The following is a 14,613-nucleotide window of genomic DNA, read 5'->3' as shown; positions in this document are numbered from 1 at the left end:
ATACAGGCAAGGGATAACCTGATCCTTGTCTAGAAGTACCTGTTCAGAAAACAAAATTTGGACAATGGAGGATATTTATTTTAGTAGTTAAAGATATAATATAATGTACTAGGATTTACAGTCAGACAAAGTTTCACTAGATTTAACATTTATAGGCAATTTTTTATTATCAAACTAATCAACCACTGGAACTAAATAGGAAATATTTGGTAGTTTTACTGGAATTTTTTTCCTTCAAATGAAGAATTTTTTTTTTTTTTTTTAATATATAAGATAGATCCTAGTTTAAGCAGTATTTAGTTAGGGAAGTCTAACATTTTATATTATGCTGGAGACCTTACAGTCTGGGAAGTTATGTGTCTGGAACTTAATTTTGTTCTTTAATTGTAGTAACTCCTCATAGCAAGTCTATATGTCCTTAACCATGTCCCTGGGGAGATACCAGCATCTCTACATCTGTGGACCATTATCTTTTAAACAGAAAATAAACTGCACTTTTACAGATATTTGCCATGGTCAGTGAAAAAGTGCCTTACTATGTATCCTTCTTCAATCTCATTCAGAGGTTTGACAAGACAGCTGCATTATTTGCGGTCAAGGGACAAATTCCTCATAAGTTAATGAAGTAGTTTAGTTTTTTCCCGTGTTATCTATATATTTTGGATTTCAATTATATGCTGCTAAGGGGCATCAAGCAGTCCATGTCTCCTTACACTGAATGAAGAACTTCACTAAAGCAGCAGAGTTTTTCTGTCTGTCATTGCCATAAAGAATATGCTGTATAAAGAAAGGTTACCTGGGCAGAGCAGTTTGAACCGGGGCAGTTCAGTCAAACTTGTTGGAGAAATCATATCCATTTCCTGAACCACAAATTACTACATGCCTTGAGAGAAATCTAGTCCCCACACCCTTTTCCAGCTCTCCTCTGAAAGGAGCTGCCTGTCCACAGCTTGGCAGGCAGCATCCTCTTCTCATTTGCTGAGGTCAATGCATGGAGCCACCACCACACTCACAGGAGGACACCCCAGCCCGTTTCAGACCCTCTTCCCAGCATGTCCTTTGCCTCTTGATCCCTTCTGTCTGCTCTCACTGCCAATGCCTTCTGATCATGTCAAAGACATTAGACCTTTGGCTTAAACATTTTATGGAATATATTTTAATATCCCATTCTCTGATCCAGTAGCTTTTGTTATTTTTGAAGTCAGGTTTGATAAAACCAGTCTGTTGGGGTTTTTTGGTTGGTTGGTTGGTTGGTTGGTTGGTTTTTTTTGTTTGTTTGTTTTTAAGTAGTAAGTACTGGAGAAATAGACCTCGTAGGTTGATAGGTGGGTGATTTGTTGTTAACAACTTAATTGTCTTCATTGTCTTTTATATCTTAGTCAGCTATTCCTCTCACTCCCCCCTGCTAATTGCCCTGCTTCTTTTTTCCTTCCCCCGGTCCCTTCAAAGAAACAGCAAATAACACTAAAATATAAATGAGCTTTCAGTTTGCTTGGAGTTAGATTGCTCTTTAGTTTAATTATATTAAACGAATCTGTCCAGAGAGGAATACATATATTGTAATTAAAAGAAAAATAAACAAATTTTATTGTCACTATAAAGTTGGTCTTACAACTTGTTCCAAAGTAGGGAAAGTTTTCACACACAGTACCAGGCATCAGCCAGTGTATTTTAAATAGCAAAGTGCTGCAAACACAGTAGGATGCCATAACCATAAAGATAAGGTGAGAGGTTCTAAGGGATGCAATACAAGCAATAAAAAAGAAGTAAATCGCACAACGTTATAACACTGATCAACCAAAAATGCTGAAGAGAAAGAATATTTGCAGACATGAAAATGACTGGCTATAAAAGTAAAGATGCAGAATGAAAAAATAAACCTTCAAATGAAGAACTGGGAAAGCAGGCAAGCTTTGAATATAAAATAAATGTAATATTATCGTTATTGTTGATGATCTGATGTTAGGTAAACACATGTTAGTGCCAGCAATAGGAAGATGATGCTGTTTGGATTCCATTCCTGCTCTGAGTAAGTGCCAGTGGCAAAGCAGACAAAATATCATGCCCAGTAGTGTTAAAAATTAAAGAAGTAACAGGAAAAGGATGATAAGTCAAAAAACTTAAATTAACAGATTTGTAGGTGCATCTTGCTCATTTTAATAAGTCATTCCATGTTCTATAAACCAACTGTTAGATCCATGTATGTTCAATGTTAAAAATTGCTAGTGGTGTTTTAATTAAATCTGTGTGTTAAACAAAAAGCATTTTCCTGTGCAGAATGGACATTTTATTTTTAATGAAAAATGCTGTCTTTGTCTTGTGGAAAGTACTGTTATCCTCTCCTATTGTTTGCACCATTATCACAGAGTAATTAAATACTGAGGTATGAAAAATGAACATGCTGTTCATGCATGGAAATTTCATTTAGTAAAGTGTTCTTGATGCTCCGAAACAGTTTTATGAGAACCTGCAAGGTTTTGTGTCTTTTTTTGTTTTGTGTTGTTTCGTTTGGTTGGTTGGCTGGTTTTGGTTTGATTCAGTTTGTTTTTTAAAGTAATCATGAAAAATGTTTTTTTTTCAGGTAAACCCCTACAGATCTTCGATACAATTTGCATACAGTGACACAGCAATTTTTTATCTGGGTCATTAAAACCGATAAATCAAATAGAAAGTTCATTGAAAGTTATTTGGTCTTCTAAATATTATATAATGTACTAAATATTGAAACTTGATTTAAGACTATCCACTGACTACTGTCAGGTTCTCACAAGTATGGGAGGTGTCTGTCTGGTTGCACCCGGTTTCTCCAAGGATACGATAAATAAATCTGGCCGGCTTATAACTTAACCAAAAATTAGAGTGGTAATTTCTCTACACGTCTTGCATAAGAAAGACTCAAAATTGTGCTTTTTCACTCCTCATAGCAATTTGTTGCAGTTTTATTCATGTTTTTTTCTTGTTCCTACTCCCTAGCTGGCCTCACTCTCGATGTTCTCTCATTAAAACCCATCATGTGTTTCAGCTGCAGATCACTTTGTCTCCATGCTTTCTGAGATTGTACAGTCCACTGTTTCTTCAAGTTTTCAGCTTTTCCAGATTGTGGTATCTAATACCAATCTGCATTCTTTAAAATTAGAATTTTTATCATTATTTTTGAAATAACGTCATAGCTTATGTTCAACATGAGCTAGTTTATGTTGGGACTGCAGGTAGTGAAACTGTGTTCAGGCCAGCTCTTTGGACCATATACATAAGGGAACTTGTTTACTGTGATATTCAGGTACCTGACTTGAAAACAATAATTCAAAAGATGGACTTAAATATGTATATTCCCTATTCCCCTTGAAGTGAGCCAAGTAGGCATCTACACCGAAATCAATCACGAGTCAGTTTGAAGGCTAGGACATCCACGTAGTTCAACAGGAGACACTAAAGGATGTGGTGTGCAGTGTTTTTGCAACCTCTTGCAAGGGAATGCTGAGTTTTTATTTGGACACTTTCCTGGGATTAGGTGTTTAGTTGTGTACCTGAAAATGAGAGACTTTCTTCTTTTGACTCTGTTTTAAAGAGATGGCATTGCCAATCTCTTACATAATTACAAAACCAATTAAAACTGGTGATAATACTAATTAAAATACTTGCCTGGGGAGTGATGAACCTTTGCAACCTAAAGGGATTTGATTTTCTATATCAACATTTATCTTCTATATCCCAGAAACATGTTGCAACTTCAATTTGGATTTGGGACTAATTGCTTCTGGTTTTCTCTTCTTCCTCACCCTCTCCAGTGAAACCACAGAATCTATGTGCAAAATAGGGCCTAAGAAGACCAGAAGGGAGCCTAATGGTATGATCACTCATGCAAGCATAAGAAGTCTTCAGGGTTTGGTCCCTCATGCCTGGATTATTCCTTAATTTCCTCTGTTCACCAACAAGCATAAAATTCATAAACTGCCTGGAGAAGACCACCTCAAAGTCTCAAGAGCTATGTTTCACAAAAATTTCACAACTGGCCCCTGCAGACCGAGGAGAGAGGCTAGGATGCAAAGTATAGAATTGCAAGTGTAATTCATTATTCATGCACATGAGGTGTCCCATTCAAACTGGGGCACACCAAATGCAGTTTTACACACAGTTCTTATATCTTTCAAGTGTTCAGGTACTACATAATTTAACCAATCACTACTTAATACACACATACTACTGTTTTGAAAAGCAACTATAATTCTATGGCATCATCACCCATCTGCTTCTTTCTGAATCTGGACATCCCTGAAGTCGGTCTTGCTAGTTACTTATTTATGATGCCAGATAATGGGAGGGTTTCACAGGTGTTGGAGGGGCTAGGATGCTGGCATTATCTCAGTAGTCCAGGGGCATCCTTTAATCTTCATGGATGGCTTTAAGATTCCAAGAAACAAAGGTACTTGTCTTCAGGATAGGGGCTGTTCTCCTCCTCCTTGCAATGAGCTGGGGTCCTTTAGTCATGCTTACTTAACCATGACTATGCAGTCTACAATGTAAATGATATATATCTTAAGAAAGTTAATACAATTTCATATTGTTAAGAAAGTTCATACAATTTCATACTATAAAGATTAATTGGTACAATAGTTAGGGAATGAGATCTTCCCAACATATGTTAAAGCCAGAGAGAAGTTAAGAAGTTAACAATTTAACACAGTTGTTAAAATAATACTACTACTAATAAAAAATATTTTGTTCTAGGAAGCTCACGCATTAGGGCATTTAATCGATGGTATGTCTTATTTCTAGCAGAAACGTGGACTTTGCCAATTTGGGACTTTCTGAATAAATATGTGGAAACTGTGAAAGAATGCTGACTTGGAAAGCTAACCTTGCTGCTGGGCCTTCAAACACCTTGGTGTCTTAGCCTTAAGGATTTCATCTTTCACACAAAGTGTATACTTATTTCTTTAGGATGGGGTTATTCCCAAAAAAATCCAGTTTTCTCTGGAAATAGTTAGGTCTTCACATAGACTAAAAGAAGATAGCCTAAGGTAAACTACATTGATAAGATGTGATTATTGTGAAGCTGAATGTTAAGGACATTGCTTTATCTGTGTAAGTGTGTTTACCTTCAGACAGCATCCTGACAATTGAGCTTAATAGAGTAGTTTAGGATCTGTGGTTCCAGAGTAAAAGAAAGAGTATTTTAATTAGACACATACAATGCCCTCAGCCTTACTACTGTCTTATAAAGGATTCAGTCCATTGTTTTAATTGGCAAACATTTTTTAATGTGCACCTCGATTTTCTGTTTGAAAGGCTGTATATCATTGTAACAGTCTGTGCAAAAAGGATTCATTTTTGTGGAATGACATTATGTGAAATTGCCTTACAGGAAAAAAAATATGAATTTTTTTAATAAGATTACTTTGGAGAATTGCATTTGTTTAATAAAGTTACGTAGTTACCTGACTCCAGAGATTCTGCAGCAGTTTTTTTTTTCTTTGTAGTAAGCAAAGACAGATTGAGTTTATGTAAACTATAATTCAAATTTAGGTTACTTCATTAAGCACAAGTTTAAGGAAGAAAAAAAACACACACACACCCCTTTATCTAAATTGATCAGAGGTAATTACTAAGCCACTGAGGAATTTAAAGAAATTGAAGAGACTTTCTAGATTACCAGCTGCAGCCACCAGCTGATTGAATTCAATACTTCTGTTTTCAAAACTCATGAGATTTTATCCTAAAACTCCGAAGGTGGTTTTGCCTTTCTCCCTCCCCACCACCTACATGACACCATAGGAGGGATGTTTAGAATTTTACAATCCTGTTGATCAGACATCCTTTCAATTTCCAAATTAAATGTATTCCTGACAAGCTTATTTCATTTATTCCTGTATCAATAATACCTGTTTGCTTAAATGACTGTTTTCTTTTATTGTTGTTAAATACATAGTCAAATACGGCAAATGCGGCATGTCATTTTTCAGTTCATGTTTGTTAGGCTAAACAAAACAAGATCTTTCAAGATATATTTTTTTTCCTTATGGGGCAGAATTAGCTATATCTTTATAACCATATCAACTACTAATTAACCCAGGCTAGCATGCTAAACAAATGCTCAGCTTCTGGTATAAAAAGTGTCATTTCTACAAGGTGCTGTTCTGTCCTTTTTGTAAAAAAAAATCCTTGTTTTCTGCATCATTTTAAGTCTCTTTCAGTATCACTTCAAAGTTGCATGTATCTTTTTCAAATGAAGATGAATGGAAAGCTATAAAATAAAGATTTTCTACTACCTTTTACAATGACACCAGTAACATAATGAATTATGTTTCCAGGGACAGCGTAGACTGCAATCAGTGCACAATGATGGCTAGTCACTCTGAGATAACTTGTACTCATTTGGCATTTGTTTCCATCTAAAGAGCTCCCACAGAATATCAGAAACCCCCTCTGTAAACCCATGCATTCATGATCTTATGCACAAAAAGACTTCATTGTCTTCATATAATGTATGCTAGAATGAGGGAGAAATTTAATAGCAAAATGTGTCACAGGTGGTATCATTAGGACAAACTTTCTTTTTTTTCCAGGGTCAGTGAAGAAAGTGGTAAATAAGATTGGCCCTAAAAACAAAATATCAGAAACTCTCTTTGAACCTCCTCAAAACCCAAGAACTTTCCTCTCAGAACAAAATGCTTTAATCTTTTATTAGTTCTCTGTCTTTCCCAGTTTAACTACGAAATTGCCAGCTGTTACAAGATTACCTACTGTACTGGAGGCCAGATAGATCAGGTCTTCTGTATTCCAAGAGAAAATCTTCTGTTTTACTGAAGACACATTTGTATTTTACTTTTGGTAAAATCATAGTTTATTTCAGCCTATATTCTGTTTATCTTTATATCTTTGAATAAAGTATGAATGTGTGGGTCAGGTTCTCCTGTTATCCTCAGTAGAGATCAGAGATGGGAAGTATTTTCCTACATACATGAATTTAGTGCTATTTGAGATGCCCTGACACATCTGAAACATCTAAAAGAGGCTGACAAATAATTCCCATGTCCTAAAGACTTCTGAAATAGAAGATAAAAACCAGGCAGGGTACTCCAAAGCATCTCAGGCAACATCAGGTGATTATGATAAAGTAACTGCATTTCACCTTTGTCAAGGTAGTCACTGGGATATAGAGGGCAATTTAGCTGTCTAAATATTGGAGTCTACTTTATGTTAGCCAAATCAACACTGAATCTGAAGTTTAATATCATACTCAAAAGCTTAGCCACTGAATTTACTAAGTTGTCTGTCAAATTTTTCTTAAACTAATATGCAGGGTATTTTGATCACATGAATTAATTCCTTTAAATTATTCAGAGGTAATCCTCAAAAAAAAAAAAAAAAATCAGATATCACCATTCCTAGTTCCATTGTCCAGATATTTTGAGATAAGATAGTTGCTTTTTTTTCTTTCCTTTTTTTTTTTTTCTTTCCATGATACTTTAAAATAAGCAAATTGTATTTTAGTGTTGTTTCTGACATTATGGAAGATCTGGCTGTGAAAAATAATCTTGGCTGAAGAAGTCTCAAGATGGTTCTTTTCAGATTAAAGGAGATGATAAAAATAGGCCTGTAATAAACATTTGCAATTCCAAAAAGGTCACCTTTAAGAAACAATGGAAACTAGATTGAAGCTCTGAAGGACTATATATATAAGATTTATTACTCCCTTATCCAGAAGTGACAAATATGAATCTTACACTGAAGTTTAAAATCTGCCAAATAAGGCTTCAGAGGTGGAATGATGAACAACCATTTCAGATCGATCAGTAGGAGAAAGCATGAAGGAAGGGTTAAAAGGATACATCAGCAAATTAAGGTCTGGTAAGCAGATCTTGCATGGTATTTGTGTTTGCTTGTTTGTTTTCCTAGATGATAAACAAAAGCGAACAAGAAGAGTGGATTATTATGCAGTTAAGTTGTGCTACAGATGAAAATCTGACAGTGACTGCAAACTAAATTAGTATTTATCTTAATTCACAGAAATGGTGGGACAATGAGGTGAAATCCTACAGAAATAGATTTAAACATGCAACAGATTATCTTCTGGCAGTCAAATAACCAGAAAAGAAAGCAGGGGATAAACAGAAGGGGCATGTTATTATTTTTAATGAAATATATAATTCCTAAATATAATTTTATTTTATATTTACTCTATTTTTTTATTTGCATTATGAGAAGGCTTTGCAAAGTGTCTCAGCTTATGTATGTTTACTACTGCTTTAAACAGTAATAACATAAGAGCTATGTCAGATACTGGCTTATAGCAGATGTCTAGGGAAGGCTACAAGACCAGAACAATTATTTGATGTTACTCCCTTCAATCAATGTATACTTCACAGCTCTCCTTGAACTTCTATTTTTCCCCCTTATTTCTCTTCATAGAACTAGAAGATAATCAGGCTGGAAGGACGAGTGCTCCAGCCCCAGCTGCCTTGGGGGCCCCCTGCTGAGGTAGCTCCAGTTTGTCCATGTCTTTCCTCTGTCAGGGGCCCAAAATTGAGTGCAGTATCTACATGTGGTCTGACGAGTGCTACATAGAGGGAGATAATCCCTTTGATCGGAGCCCCTGTCCATACAGCCCAGGAGCTGTTGGGCACCTTTGCTGCCAGGGTAAACAATAGCCATACATTGAACTCACTGCCCACCACCACCCCAGGGCTTTTCCTACAGAGCTACTCTTTGGCCCACCCATCCCCAGCCCATGCTGTTACAGGAGCTCTTCCCTCCCTGAGACAGGACTCTGCATTTTTCTGTGTTGAATTTCATTAGATCATGCAGGTCCACTCCTCTATCCTTGAGATGACAGCCCTGCCCTGCAGCATATAGACCGTTCCCCCACTTTGGTGTCATCTGCAAATTAAGACAACATGCACACCACTGCCTCCTCCAGATAAATTTGTGGAGTCATTTGTTTGAACTAAAATCAATTTTAAATAGATTGCTCTTCATTTCAAGCAAATTTGAATTGCTTGCTGGTTAAGTGAGTCTATTGCATCAACTACATTTAGAAGCTGAAGGAAGCTATGCTCTGTGAAGACAGAATCACCAGATTACTCTTACATCACTCATGATGCTGAGAAGCTATTTAAAATGGCCACCCTGTTTCTGTTCTGTGTTTATTCAGCTTTCTCAATATAAGAGTATGGCTTTCAAGAAGTTACTGAAGTAGAAATAAGAAATGTTATTCAAAGAATAGAAGTGGATTTCACAAGAAAATAGTATAGTTGGCTGAAAAGGGTGAATTCACAAGCTTATTCAGATTGTCCTATACAGCAAAATCATAAATTACATGTCCAAGAAAAAAGTATGGGCACAGACACCTAGCTAGTAGAAATTGTAATCAACTCTGCCTTCCTTTTTCTTTTTATTTTTTTCTTATATAGACAAGTAGGATACATTTCTTAATTAAAAATATACTGGTTTTGTGAGACTTATACACTCCTGACTGTGCTAGAGTTGTCAAACTTTACCTTAGCTTAAGATCATCTCCATTATGATTAATTTTCTAATCACTGACAATCCTGATGCACTTTCTGACAAGTATTAAAAAATTCACAGTATATTTTTTCCTACCATCTTTTGTAGGATACTCTCAGTTTATCAATTTTATTATTTTAGGAATAGATTTTATTAATTCTTCACTTTGGCAAGCATGTGATCAGATCTTGCAAAACAGAGTTACGTTTTCATGAGACTATCTGTGAGTTAAACATTCTCTAGGGTTAAAAATTAAAAGAAATGACAAGGTACTTAATATACCAAAAGTCCTCTTCTAAGACGGTGAACTTGACAGGTGTCACAGACTGAGTCTTCCCTGTATTCGTTGAATGTTTACAAGTAGGAAATTGAAGTCAATCACCGTAAAAAGAATAAAGCAGTTTTGCTCTTAAGAGCGTGGGGGGGCGGATGAAGAAGGCAATAATCACTTACACAAATCCAACAACCCAACATTTATGCAGTGCAGAAGAGACGCTCATATATACATCAAACAAATAGTCGTAGAAAGACAATTAACTGGGGCAACAGTAAATGGTTGGGTTTTTTTTCCCCACTGGATTTACTTTCATGAGATGATTGCATTTTCTCCATATGTAAGGATGATTTTGGAAATTTAAAAGCAAAAACACTGAATAAATTTCTGAAGAGCTTTCCTATTAATAATGTATTCCCATTACATTCAATTTTAAGAGTAAAACAGCTAATTTAACCTTACTTCTACAGTATCCATGCACACTGTCTTCAGTTCAATATTCATCTGAGTTAATTTTTCTTCTGAGTAATATTTATAAAATTAACCATGCTTTCTATTTTTTTCTAAAAACTCTGGGTTTCTAAAAATTTACATGTGGTCATATTGTTCTCCCCTATTAATAAAGTTGAAGCTAGCAGGACACTTTCAGCCCCAATGGCATTGCTACTATAAGCAACTATAATTAGGCATTTTGCCTTTTTCCTATTTTCAGTTCACCTCTAGGTCTAAAATCATCCATCAAAATTTGTTTGTTTAACTACATATGCTTGATATCAAATTTATGGATCTCTGTTGCCTAAGCTGTTTCTTTTTTTTTTTTTCTGGAGCATACATACAAGTCTAGTCTCCACTGGTGACAATGTCATCCTTTACACGGTCAGTTCTTAGTACAGGATCTCTGCTTCAGGCATTCCTTTTTTTCAAAATTCTGTGAAGATTAGCCAGAACCAAGGATGTGAACCATTTCTAGCTCTTTTCATTTCAGCTTTTCCCTCAAATGTGGTAATGGCCTCATTCTCAATCTCCATCCTTCCTGTGCTTCTGTGTAGAACAGTAACACAATGCCAAACAAATGGGGAATAAGAGAATCAAAACTGTTACTTATTGGGTTAAAAGACATGGTAAACTCATGTGGCAGAAATATTAACAAAGAGAGGCACAGTTTGTTCAAAATAGAGGGGGAGAAAAAGGGACATGTTGACAGGCATGTAAAGGATATATGCATTACCTTTGAGGCCCAGAATGCGAATTGCGATAGAGCTCTTGCAAATATCTAGATAATGCTGGAAGCATGTACAGCAGGACTGCTGGGTTCAATTTTAAGCATTCTCAGCAAGAAAGATGTGCATCATTTCAAAGAGCACTTCACTGATAATTACAAAGAGATGGTAAAATGAACTTTAATAAAAGAAGAAAGAATTGGGAAGATAAGTCAGCAGAAGAAAAACTGGAAGGACACGTGATAAAAGCCTTCGTAGATCTAAAATATATAACTATTATGAATACTTCATCTATCAAGGAGATCCAAAATGAAAATAAATTATTCTCCCAGTCCACTGTAGATAAGGGATGAAGTAATTGGCTAAAAATACATCAAGAAATGCAGTCTTGTTGTAGGAGTTGTTAATCACTTAAAGAGTTTTCATGAAAAGGTCATGGAATCTCTGTCATCATAGAGACTTTTCTGGTTGCTTGTTTTGTTTTGTTTTGTTTTTAATTAAAGGTTGTACAATTGTGTGTCAACAATGACCCAGATGTAGTTATTGTTGATCTTACTTTGAATTAGGTAGGGGACCTCTTCCAGTCCCTTCCAGCCTGTGGTTCTATAACTTCATGAATCTCTTTAGTAAAAACTGAGATAAACTATTAATGTTGGTTTTCAGCCATATTTTTATCTTTATTGATTCCAACCCACACATTGTAGCCACTGCTTTTATTCAAATAAAGTATTCTTATTTTTTCTGTTAACTTTCCATCCAAGATCTAACTAAACCTGCCACTTGGCTATTCTTATTTTAAGCTTATGTTAGAAGATACAATTTTTTTTGTTTATTAGTCCCTCTATTAGTACACTAACCTCTGTGTTTATTTCTAATGTCTTTCTGGTGATGTTTATTCATCCATAAGGTTTATGGACTTTCCCTATAAAGATTTTATTTTTCTTTATCCTAGAGATAAAATAAATACCAAAGTTAGGATAAAATGTCTAAGAATCAAGGAAAAACGAAGTTTAACAGAATTTCATTATTGCTTTCCATAGACTTTCTTTCTTTGACTTATAACAGGTTTTGATCTTGGTTTTCTTTTTTTTTTTGGTAGGGTGGGGGGATTTGCAAGATTCATAGGATCATAGAATAGTTTGGGTTGGAAGGGATCTTTAAAGGTCATCTAGTTCAACGATCTTCAAGTAGATCAGGTTGCTCAGAGCCCCGTCCAACCTCACCTTGAACATTTCCACGGATGGGGCATCCACCACCTCTCTGGGCAACCTGTTCCGGTGTTTCATCACCCTCACCGTAAAAAATTTCTTCCTTATATCTAGTCTGAATCTACTCTCTTTTAGTTTAAAACCATTCCCCCTTGTCCTCTCACAACAGGCCCTACTAAAAAGTCTGTGCCCATCTTTCTTACAAGCCTCCTTTAAGTATTGAAAGGCTGCAACAAGGTCTCCCTGGAGCCTTCTCTTCTCCAGGCTGAACAACCCCAACTCTCTCAGCCTTTCTTCATAGGAGAGGTATATGATGATCCCTCTGATCATTTTTTGTGGCCCTCCTCTGGACCCGCTCCAACAGGTCAATGTCTGTCTTGTACTGCGGACTCCAGAGCTGGACACAGTACTCCAGGTGGGGTCTCACCAGAGCAGATTCCCAGAACGAAGGAATATTAGGTGGGTATGCACAATGTCATGTACATGCTGACATTTCACATGAACTCATTCACATAATCCTGGCTTCGCTCTCCATTTCTTTTTCATGGCAGTTTCAGAACAGTCCTGCTCCTGGAAAACAGGAGCTTGTCTGTTTGCAAGGGTGGGGGGGGGTTTGGCCTATATAAAACATGTAGTTTAACTGGGACAGAAATTATTGGTGTTTGCACCTACATGCCTGATGCATTAGTTTCATCATCATGCTAGGTAACCAAATGGGGAAAGTACAGTTTGGTATTCTGCGTTTTCAGCTGTTGTAAGTCTCTCTCCTGCAAGAGTGCTGGCTTCCTCCACTGCAGTCAATGGAAAAGATGTTCCTAAACACAAATAATACCGATTTCTAGCAAGTTTGACAGGTCTTTAGTGTCTCATTCAAAAGGCATCAAGACAAAAATCTTTTAAAAATATCTTTTAATGGTTCTACCTAAGGTTCTTTTATTTGTTAAACTAATGTGTAGCTTTTGCTAATTCTCTGTGGAGCTGCTTTAAGAATATAATTGTGTTTCAATTATTAAACATTATATCCTGTAGAAAAAGGCTATCTACAGAATTCTAGACTTTATTTCAAAAGCAGAAAAAGACCTAGTAAATCTTGGCACTGATGGTATGTCCATTGTCTAAAGTGTATCCATTTACCATTGATTTCCCATACTGAAGCTCTGGGACTACATATATGAAATAGAATTTGTGACAGCTGAGGGATCTAAGAAAGTAGGGGGGCTTCAGGACACACATGATGTTGAAGAAAATAAGCAAATTCCCTTTGCTAACTTTTTTTTTTTTTAAATACAGCACAAAAATAAATAATCAGCATCCTAGAGAAAGAAATTGTCTGCAGGATTAACAACTTTCCTGTAAGTTTTGAATGGACTGATATGTATCTGGGCAGATGTTAAACTGATTCTTTATTAAGAGATTATATGATAGTTTTCCTTTTTGAGATTACACTCATGTCATAATGGCAGAGTATACCTTAGTACTGTTCTGGTGGAGGAAAAAAAAAAACCAACAGAAAAGAATATACCATAAGACTTTTAAAATGTTAAGACTTTTTGAATGAGCATAAGAAAATGTTATGTTCAGCAAACCAACCAAACCCTAAAATATTTTATTAAATAATTCTGACTTACAGTTTGCACATAGTCAATTGAAACAAACTGCATACTTTACTACAACTTCCTATCATTTGCAGTTTTTACATGCTTTTTGCTAGAACCTAATTACAAAGCTAGTGGCATCTTTCTGTGTATGTCTGATTAATTTTACCTTCGGTTGCATTTTCCAACAATACAGAATGTCATTTTCTCATCATTAAAGCCTAGATTGGGGATATTGCAATTTGGGTAAAAAAAAAAACAAACAAAGCAACAACATACTTTTGCCTGTATTGATCTTTGCGAGTAATGTCATCTATATGACAAATATAAGCATATCTGCTTTTGCCTACCACTTCCAGATAGAGCAAGAAGAGATTATTCTGTAGTAAAGAGATACACATTCATTCCATCTAAAATACCAGGCATTAATGGGTTATTTACAGAGAAAAAACTATTGTCAAAATAATCCCAGGACAGAAGATAAATAAACAATTTAGTGGTATGGACAAGGGAGTTAAGTTCAGGACATATTCTACTTTTTCTTATCTTTGGCTAATCAAGCATTACTATACAAGCAAGTGTACCTGATACACTTCATAATCTTTTCCTGTGGAAATTTACAACAGACATGGATTTTACTTTCTGGGTTTTTTTCCAGATAATATTTCCTACATTAAATACAGATTTTTAATGGGAATAAAAATCTTCTAAGTAGCTGTATGTCTTTACTATTTAATTTTAAAATAATCCTGTATGAATTTTTACTGGTCTTACGTGCAGATATCAAAGCAACTTCATATTGCATTTAA

This window comes from Aptenodytes forsteri, unplaced genomic scaffold, assembly GCF_000699145.1.
Source record: "Aptenodytes forsteri isolate BGI_AS27 unplaced genomic scaffold, ASM69914v1 Scaffold212, whole genome shotgun sequence".
NCBI classification, from domain to species: Eukaryota; Metazoa; Chordata; class Aves; order Sphenisciformes; family Spheniscidae; genus Aptenodytes; species Aptenodytes forsteri.
Note: the sequence above shows the minus strand (reverse complement) of the source record.